The 10,489-nt window shown below is 36.9% G+C and overlaps 1 non-coding gene across 1 annotated transcript; it reads right to left on the bottom strand.

Moving 5' to 3' along the window:
• Positions 1-1,341: 1,341 nt before the first annotated feature.
• TRNAT-GGU (transfer RNA threonine (anticodon GGU)) lies at positions 1,342-1,413 on the bottom strand. The gene has a single exon. It is a non-coding gene; the product is annotated as a tRNA-Thr (tRNA).
• Between the last annotated feature and the right edge of the window lie 9,076 nt (positions 1,414-10,489).

Below are 10,489 nucleotides of genomic sequence, written 5' to 3'. Positions count from 1 at the left end.
AGCTTCCAACTCTGCAAATTGAGCTAACTCTAATTTCAACTTTCCAGCTACCTTTTTCATAGCTTTTATCTGAGCTGCAGATCCTACTCTAGAGACGGAAATACCCACATTAATAGCAGGTCGGATCCCGGCATTGAATAGATCGGTCGATGAAAATATTTGTGCATCGGTAATGGAAATTGCATTAGTGGGAATATAAGCTGAAACATCTCCAGCTTGAGTCTCAACTATTGGTAGAGCAGTAACACTCCCCTCACCTAACTGGGAACTTAATTTAGCTGCTCTTTCCAAGAGACGGGAATGCAAATAGAAAACATCTCCCGAATAAGCTTCTCGGCCAGGTGGTCTTCTTAATAGAAGAGACATTTCTCGATAAGCTTGTGCCTGTTTGGAGAGATCATCATAAATGATTGATGTGTGTTGTTTTTTATACATGAAGTATTCAGCCAAAGTTGCTCCTGTATAAGGGGCGAGAAGTTGATATCATTAATCGTGCTAACCTAGGTATGGAAGTTATGCATGAACGTAATGCTCACAACTTTCCTCTGGATCTAGCCGCTGTTGAATCTATTTCAATAGGTGGATAATACTCTGATGGATTGTTATCGTGTATTGCTTAATTGAAGCATACCAAGCCTTTCATTCATTTTATTGAAAGGCTTGGTATGCTTCAATTGTATTGTTTGGTGTTATTCTTCATACTTCTTCCCATTCCATCAATAATGGATATGTGCAGTTCCCCTGCATCCAGCAGGAATTGAACCCGCGAGTTCGCCAATTATGAGTTGGGCGCTTTAACCATTCAGCCATGGATGCTGGATAAAGATCATCAACATATTCATTCTATAATATGAGTATAGACTCAGATCTAAAATTGGGTAGTTCGGGATTGGGACCCATTTACATTCTTTCTCTCATACTTGATTCATGTCAAATATTCTCAATAGACATTCAAATAACATTTCATTGAATTAATTTGATAATAAGCCATACAACTTGTTCGAGAGTTGAGAGTTAGTCATCAATCTTGCTTTGATCCCCTATCAGAGGTCACCGACGACCCACATAAGAACAAACGTTAGCTCATTTTTTATTCTTGGAAGAAATGACTGTAGATAGATAAATTGGTTTTTCCGGGGCGGACGTAGCCAAGTGGACCAAGGCAGTGGATTGTGAATCCACCACGCGCGGGTTCAATTCCCGTCGTTCGCCTCATAAAAGAAGATAAAAAATGGACTGGATCCGAATCCGATTTGTTGTCATTTTCATATTTCGGTGAAAATATTTCTATCTATGTAATAGAAATGGACACCCAAGCCTTCTTTCTTCGTGGGAAACATGAGCCCTTTATCGGACTTGAACCGATGACTTACGCCTTACCATGGCGTTACTCTACCGCTGAGTTAAAAGGGCCCCCTCATCATATATGAATGAGTGAGTCTACTATGGTAGATGGACAACAAATTGGATATGGATGATCCATCTATCTTTATAGATATCAAGTTGAGAACATATATTATAGTAGCTCGTAGGGTAAGGATCGCTATACTGGAAACTCCGGGCTGAGCTGATACGAAACGGATGGAGAAAAGTTATGCCTGAGAGCATTTGCTGAAATATGTTCGTATTGCTAGAAGAGCCAAAGGCTCAACGGGTCAGGTCCTATTGCAATTACTTGAAATGCGTTTGGATAATATTCTTTTTCGATTGGGTATGGCTCCCACCATTCCCGAAGCTAGACAATTAGTGAATCATGGACATATCCGGGTCAATGACCATATGGTAGATATACCAAGTTACCCTTGCAAACCTCAAGATGTGATTACTATAAGAGATCAACAAAGATTGAGAGCTAAGAATATGGAGCCATTCCAGTTTATGGCTCTTTTTCTTCCTGGAAGAGGAAGATCTTTCTAAAATGAATTAGAAACTGATACATATAAAGTTTTATATGATGCAATATTTAAAATAATATTAATATAATATGGAAAAGTTTAATATATATTTTGCATAATGTTTTATACAGTGCAATTGTATTTATATTCACTTTGACAATTTATATTTTCCTTAAAAAAATAAAATATTGTAATTCAATTATGAAGTAGTAACTTTGGTAGGAATTGATGTTAATTTATCTTAAGGCTATATTGTTCTTTGCTTTAGATAATTGCATTATATCTTTTACACATGGAATTCATCCCATGACATCATAACATCATTAGGAATTATGTAGAAAGAACAATAAAGATGTAGGGAAACATAAAGGAACAACAGAATAAAAGCATGCACAAAAAGAGACATCATTATTTAGTCGAAGACCAGAGCAAAACTCCACAAGGGGGGAAACCTAGTGTAGTATACCTAGGGGGGATAATATGGGGTATAGAGGGAGGTACCCAAGGGAATAATATGATGTAATGATTAACGATGATAAATAAAAGGGCCATAGTTTATAAATAAAGTGGTCAACCTGCATTATGCAACATACCACAAGTAGTTAGGAAACAATGTGATAAACCCGTGGTATTGGATGTATGGTATTTAAAGACCCATGGTAATGACACATGGTATTGTATGTATGAATCCTATATAGATTCTAGATACTCCCCATTGAGAATGTCAAGTATTATTTTTATTGACAAATGTATTACTTGTGGAGTATTCTCCTTCCTTAAGGAGTAGTTGTATGGTGTTGCCCTACCTCAAGGGTTTTGATATTAATAGAGAGAAGCATTTGTATATTTTGTGTTTGTATTTCTCTTGGGATTATTTGCATTTATTGGGCATATTTGCAATTTTTATATATTTTCAGGTTAGGTCTATTATTTTCTGCTGGTATCTCCTTATTACATGTTCATGGATATATTCAAAAAACGAAGATCAATGTGTCTATCAATCCTAGTTACCAACATAATTTTATCAATGTTAATTTGGCAAAAAATTGCATGTTCTAGCAAAACACATTGCAAACACACAGGTTGATAATGATGATGTTCAAATTTATAAAGATTTGAAGATTTTTATGGAGAAGTATGTGTTGCATTTTGATTTTTACACTTTAGGTATGGATAATGTGGATGTTATTTTTGGATACCCTTGGATGGAATCTATTGGTATTGTCAATATTATTGTGTAGAAGAAATTTTTGAAACTCTGTTATAAAAAGAAGAAAATTACAATGCAGGATATTTCCATCAGTAAACAGGTAGGGTCCAAGGAGGCCCAAGCAAAAAACGCTACACGTACTAACACATCAAATGTGGAGTTCGTGGTGGAAGTAATAATGGAAGACAAGAAACAACTGCAGGCGCCACAACAGGCACTAGATACCACTCAGGATCCATCAGGTGGAAAATTGAAGAAAGATACATGATCAGTTAAAACTTCAGCATATCACCACCCGAACCACCCAGCTAGACAACAACCAGCAAGGGAGAAAAGAATTAACAACAAGGAAAACAACCCATGGACGACACATAGAGAGGTGTGATGAGCCACCCACAACACATCGATGTAGAGGAACCACCAGAAACAACTTCCATCTCCAACGAGCGAGGCACCAACTAGATCGAGTGTTCATTTGGGATGGCTAGATGCACATGCATGGTACCAATGGACTACTCTTTTAAGTATATCTTATTATTTGTGTTATTCTCATGTTTCAAGGACAAAACATGTTTAAGGGGGGTGGAATGTAGTATACCTAGGGGGGATAATATGGGGTACAGAGGGAGGTACCCAAGGGAATAATATGATGTAATAATTAAGAATGATAAATAAATGGGACATAGTTTATAAATAAAGTGGTTAACCCACATTATGAAAGGGACCACAAGTAGTTAGGAAATAATGTGATAAGCCCATGGTATTAGATGTATGGTATTTAGAGACCCATGGTAATGACCCATGGTATTGTATGTATGAAGACTATATAGAGGCTAGAGACTCCCCATTGAGGATGTCAAGTGTTATTGTATTAACAAGTGTATGGCTTGTGAAGTATTCCCCTTCCTTAAAGAGTAGTTGTATGGTGTTGCCCTACATCAAGGGTTTTGATATTAATAAAGAGAAACATTTGTATATTTGTGCTTGTATTTCTCTTGGGATTATTTGCATTTATTGGGAATATTTACAATTTTAATATATTTTCAAGTTAGATCTATTACACCTAGAATTCATTTTTCTTCTTCTATTAGATATTCATTAATTATTCAGTTGAGATACAAAGTACTGTATCCATAGTGAGATATGTCATTACATAAGGCTACCCCAAGTCAATTCAAAACTTCTATTGTGAACAAACTTTTGATAATCAAATGAGTCCAAGAATCATTTTGCTATGTTATTGGGCCATATGAACTAGACCATTGTGCGAGCCATGTGATCCAACCACTGTGCCATGCAAACCACCAGATACTGTGAACCATCAAGCCATGTGAATCACCAAGTCATGCTAGCCACCAGGCCATGCTAACCACCAGGTACTTCTTACCAGCGGTCCATGTGAACCACCGGGCATTGCAAACCATCATACCATGTGAACCACTAGGTACTGCTAACTACCAGGCCATGTGAACCACTGGGCCATGCTAACCACTAGGCACTGCTAACCAATGGACCATGTGAACCGTCGAGCATTCCGAACCACTAGATCATGCTAAACACCGGGTATTTCTAACCACTAGATACAACTGGGCACTGTTAACCACTAGGCCATGTACAGTTGGGCCATACATGTATAAAAATGATATAACAGTGCCAAGACAGAAAAAACTGAGTGCTTATATATACCATTATGTTGACCATAGTTGTGGGTACGATGCCCTTACAATGAGATTAGATACCATCAAAATATGTGAGTCCATATATTATTATAATGAGATGATAAAAAGCAAGAGTGAATGCCATTATAGTGAGACCAACGAGAGTAAGATAACTAGATAAGACCATCCGTGAGAGTATTATAGCGAGAGTGAGTCCTGTAGTGAGCATGAATCCTATAGCCACATGCCAAAAGCAAATGTGTTATGAAGAATGTGAGTCCATAAGAACAAAATTCCTGTGGAGAATGCAAGTTTAACCCTTGCAAAAAATATACAGAGAATCCATATCCGAAATATATCAGAACCATATGAGACATACGATAACCCCAAAATAAATACCATTCAAAAATCACAGAACCAAATAAGCCATTCGAATTGCCTTTGGATATAAATCGAATAGGGTATTTATAGTTGATTCTATAAGAAAAAGGTCATGTCTCTTGAGAAGCCGACTTGATCTAAATTTCAATTTCAAATTAGATAATTTCCCTCTAATAATTGAAGCCGACATGAATGATAATATTAATAATTTCTTTTTATCCTAAGAATATTTATTCGATCCAAAGTAGGAGGGGAGGGATATTTGGGAATTTCTCCCTGGTTGCCAAATTCAACACTCCCTCTTAGTTAGGGAGAAATTCCCATCTACACCAAAAGCCTCATCTAGGGTATCTCATCATAGTTGCATATTGATGAATCTCGAGTGAAAATATCTCAAAGTTGTATCATATATAAGACCCATATCATATCATCTCATATAAAATAAGAAGAATATATAACCAAAGGTGGGGATATCAACCCTCCAAACGCTACCTATCTTGAAGACATATCCCACAACTATATCAATAAGAAATGCATCTCATCATATCTCAACATGAGTTGATTCCTTTGATCATCATATAAAAAATATCAACCTAACAGAAGAAGAATAATCATCATAGGGGAGCTCCGACTGCCACCCTATCAACTCAATCATCATCACAAGGGAGCATCTGACTTCTTCCCTATATCAAAAAATCAATTTTCCCATCTGAAGTAGAATCATCATCGTCATCAAGTTATATCTCATCTCATCTTATCTCTTCCCATGTCCATCTATTGAACAATCTCAAATCTACAGAAGAAGAATTACTACAGGGGAGCTCTGACTACCATATTGAATCTAAGACCAAGAATCTGCTCAACCAAAAAGCTAAGAATCTTCATCTACTTAGCTAAAGGGATAAGAAACCATTTTCATATCCAATAAGGCTAAGAAACCACAACTCAGAAGAATAATCATAAGAGAGCCTCTGCTACCACCTGAAATCCAATGACAATGGGAGGGATGCCACTTACCATGAGAGGTAAGGATTGCGTCAATCTTATTTTCTTAGTTGATATTCCCATATTAACCCTTAATGATCAAGTGGTAGAACACCTGCATCTCTAGCTTGAGCAGGATGCCACTTACCATTAATGGTAAGGATCACACCTAACTCAAGCAATCAACACCCATTGGCTAGATGGGTGGGAAACTGGATGATAATCTATCAGTACCAAAGAGAGACAATAGGTAGGATATGACTTACCAAGAGGTAAGGATCACAAACTATCCTATTTTCCAGAGCTTCCTCAACCCCAGGAGCTCTAAGGCTTAATTCCTCACACTGGGAACTCAGACAGGGTGGAAGAGCATAGCTTAGTGTTCTCGATCAGTCTTGACCCTTCTCTAAGAGGATCACATCCATAAAACCAAGTTTCTCTTTGAAGATCAAAAACATATTAAAGTTCTCATATCTACTACCGACTCAAACAACTCACTGAAGAGTTCAACCATACTGCCTTATGCAGTATTTTTGAGAAACAATCCTTTGATTTCCTGTTTATGCAGGACATCAAATCAAATATTATGCTAAATAAAATACACGTTATAAAGAAAAGAATACCATATTCATCCTTTCTCCCTCTCACATAGGGAGGCAACAATCGTAAGCCTAATCTTGTCTCATACAACAACATAATCTCAATATATGAAGGTGTCTCTGACCTAGCTATGTATGTCCAAACTGTATCTAACTCGGGATGCATGCAATACAAGGATCTGTTTCTCATTACAGGATCCGCCAAATCTAGCAACAATAATCTATCAATGCAATCCAACATGTCATGTTTATAAAAATACACTTCCTCTAACAAGGAAGTCCTCTATGGCACTTCTACATGAGACATGGATGTTGATATTTCTTGGGTAAACCAGTCCTATCATCAATGAACTGTTAACATATAAAATTAATAAACAAAGACATATCTTCAACAACATTAGATGTTCATCAATTCATGTCCAGAAGACTTGATTCATTCTTCCACCACAAATAATAATAGGTTCTGGAATCTCATCAAGGGTCTCTCCCTCTAAATGGGAGGCCTCTTCAGTCATCATCAATTAAGGAGACTTCAAACTTATCTATCATGTTATTGTTATGTATCAAGATCATTGTTTATTAAAAGAATAGCTACAATTGTTCACACAAGACTATCATATGAAGTCAAACGATATCAGGTTCTCATGACAAGTCCTCATTAGCTATTTCAATTTGGCTTCAATGTCATATATGTATATGTCATCAATCATGCATCAAGGGTTAATGTCAAGTGTACCTCCATACCATACCATATATCAAAGTCATGATTGATTATAAAGGATATTTAAACTTATAATGTGCACCCATATATTACATGTACTCGGAATTAAAGTTACTCACATGAGTATATAAGAGTACTATATAAATTAATAATTTTCTGAAGGTAATATTCTTGTCATACCTTAGGGCTTATGTAACAAACCTGGGTTAAAAATTCATGTAATAAAACATAATAAAAGAAAAATAAGACAGGTATTCCAAGGTGAATGTTGGGAAACATATCCTAGTGGGTGTCACTTTCGGTTATTTATGGCTAAGGAAATTGGAAAAGGCACTGGAAAAGGAAAAGTAGCGTTAATCGTAATTTATTTATGAAAATAAAGGAAAATAGAAGGAAAGGGAGGTGAAGAGACACATATTTGCATGAGAGGGAACTGAGAGGGAAAATGAAGAAAATAGAGGCCTCAATGACAAAAAAAAAAAAAAACCTTATGAGGATTAGTTCACAACTTTTTGTCAGTTTGGCTTGGGAATTAGTTTTAGAGAGAGAGAAGAGCACCAAGAGGAGAAAAAAAACAAGCAAGTGAAGGAAAAGGAAATCAAAGGACAAGAAAGGAAAGTTGGATCAAGCAACTTTAGTAGGAGGATTTTGCAGGTAAGAGGTTGCATGTGTGATTTCTTAGATGAGGTGTGAATGCATGGTACATGAATTTGTTTATTTAGTTCATTTTCCATCATTGGCATGGCTTTGCCTAGTTTGATAGTGGTTTCAGCGTTACCTTTCCATTTACTAGATAGTCATGGTGTGATGGGATTATTTCTTGGTTGAGCTTTGGATTGTCGGAAGGTTTTGGAACCAGGTGAGGTGGTCTCAGGAAAATTCCCAAGGGTTGGGGGTGGAGGTAGTTTAATCTTCGGCAAGCCCTCGACAGGTGGGTGGTCACAGGAAAATTCCTCAAGGTAATCATGAAGAAACTCTGAGGCATCCAAACTTGTTCTGGGCTTTGTGATCTCTTAACGGTTTTGGTGAGATCATGGTAGCTTGAGGGTGGAGTTGGCTTAATATCTAGGAATCCATTTTTGTTTATGTCTTGAGATCCCACATTCATGCTTGGAATATGACATGGGGGTGTTTGGATGAGAGGAATATTTGTTTCAACCCAATCTATGGTCGGGTAGTACATGGAATTCCTTGACTTGGTTGTATTTTACGCAAGTTAATAAGAGATATTTTCCTATTGTGATTCAAGAGTACTTGTACTTGTTATTATGTGGCTTTGATGGATATTCTATCATGGTTATTATTTTGGTTATATGTTGGTTATAAGCATGGTTCCATAACATGTTATAGCTATGGCTCTTGTTATGTTTTGATTAGTTTATGAATGATCAATGAATGCATGGGATAATAAGTGTTATTGAAACTATTATGAGAAGGAATCAGATCTTCTTGGTGATTCTCATATAAGTTTCAGATTCCTATGATTAGATATGCATTCAAGACCTGTAACTTACATGTTAATTTTATGTTTTATGAAATGACCATCATGGTTAGACCTGGTTAGATCAAGTTCTTGCTCAAGTTTTATATGTTTAGCATCGTCCTTATGCAATTTATGATTATGAGAAGTATCAGGAAGTTATGGGTAGGGGTTTGGAGGCTATCTTGGAATTGTGGCTCCTATCTCGGGACTGCAGGCACTAAACTGAGGAATTTAGGAACAACCGCATGGAGCAAGGCTTGTGAATGCAGTTGGAGGCCTTCAACTGCATGCAGGTTTTGTCAAGGGTGTGATTGGGAGTCTAGGTCATTGAAACAAAGTTTCAGCTCATAGCTTGATCACCTAGGGTATTTATTCAACTCCTTGGTGATCTGTAGTCCCTGTAGGATGTCAATTGGTGATTAGAAAATCTCAGTTGTAGGCCCCACTTCCTTAACTGGAACTAGGAGGTTGGGTCATTTAATAGTGGAATTCCATTTCACATTTGGGTAAATGTGGGAGGGGGCATTATAGATTAGTATCAGAGCATGGTTCAAATACTTGGAATGGATAGGCTAGATGCATGTTGTTATGCATGCATTGTGATGGTTATGGTTAACATGCATGATGTTGTTATATTGATATGATTATGTATACACATGTATCATTCTAATTTGGGCTAATTTTGCAAATGAGATATCCTCCCCTGAAATTCACTGAGGTATGTTGATTATGTTTATATTTGGTTATCTGACACAATATGTTTCCAGGAAGAAGAAGATTGAATATGACTAGCAGAGTGGTGGATTACAGTTCACATGAATCTCCTTATATATCATATGAGCAGCCAAGAGATGAGTACTCTTTAGACATAATAGATACCTTAAGAGTTTTGAAAGAAAAAATCAAAAGTTTCAAAGTAGATAATGACATAATAATTCAGTCACATGAAAGACTTGCTAGGGCACAGGAAAAGGAAGTAGAATTCAATGTAGTTATCCTTCAGAGTTTGTCAATTTGCAGAGACATGGACAACCATGAATAAATTATAGACAAGAGGATAAGAAAAATGGGGGATAGGTAACATGTCTCATGGAGAGAACATGTCAGACAGGGATGTCACAATCAGAGTGATCCAGGTGGATCTTCATACACAGTGGCATGGGAAAAGCTCAAAATTCAAAGTGGTAGAAAGGCAATTATCTTGACATTATATCAAAGTTCTCGTCACCTTGATTCCAACGGTGTGAATGACACTCCAATCTGAGTCTGAATGAAGAAGATAGAAGCAGTCAAAGTCTTGGGTTGACTTGCAGGAAACAAGGGAAAATTAAAGTCCAAGGATGCTCTTGGAAATAGTCCCATTGCGTAGATCTTTTCATTCTAAATCTACAACAACTTGAATGGGCTAAAATGGACTTCAGATGATGAATTTATCGTGAAAAGAAGTTGCCCTTGTTCCTTTGAAAAAGGAGGCATTTCTTCTAAAAAATGGATTTAAAGCCTTCTAAAGGAAACGTAATCAGAGGGGTCCAAAGGACGGAATTAAGGCAGGTGGACG

This window comes from Pinus tabuliformis, chromosome J (genome assembly GCF_031772625.1).
Source record: "Pinus tabuliformis cultivar Carrire ecotype Pingquan chromosome J, CPIR1, whole genome shotgun sequence".
In the NCBI taxonomy this organism is placed as follows: Eukaryota; Viridiplantae; Streptophyta; class Pinopsida; order Pinales; family Pinaceae; genus Pinus; species Pinus tabuliformis.
This window is presented reverse-complemented; position numbering and strand designations above follow the sequence as displayed.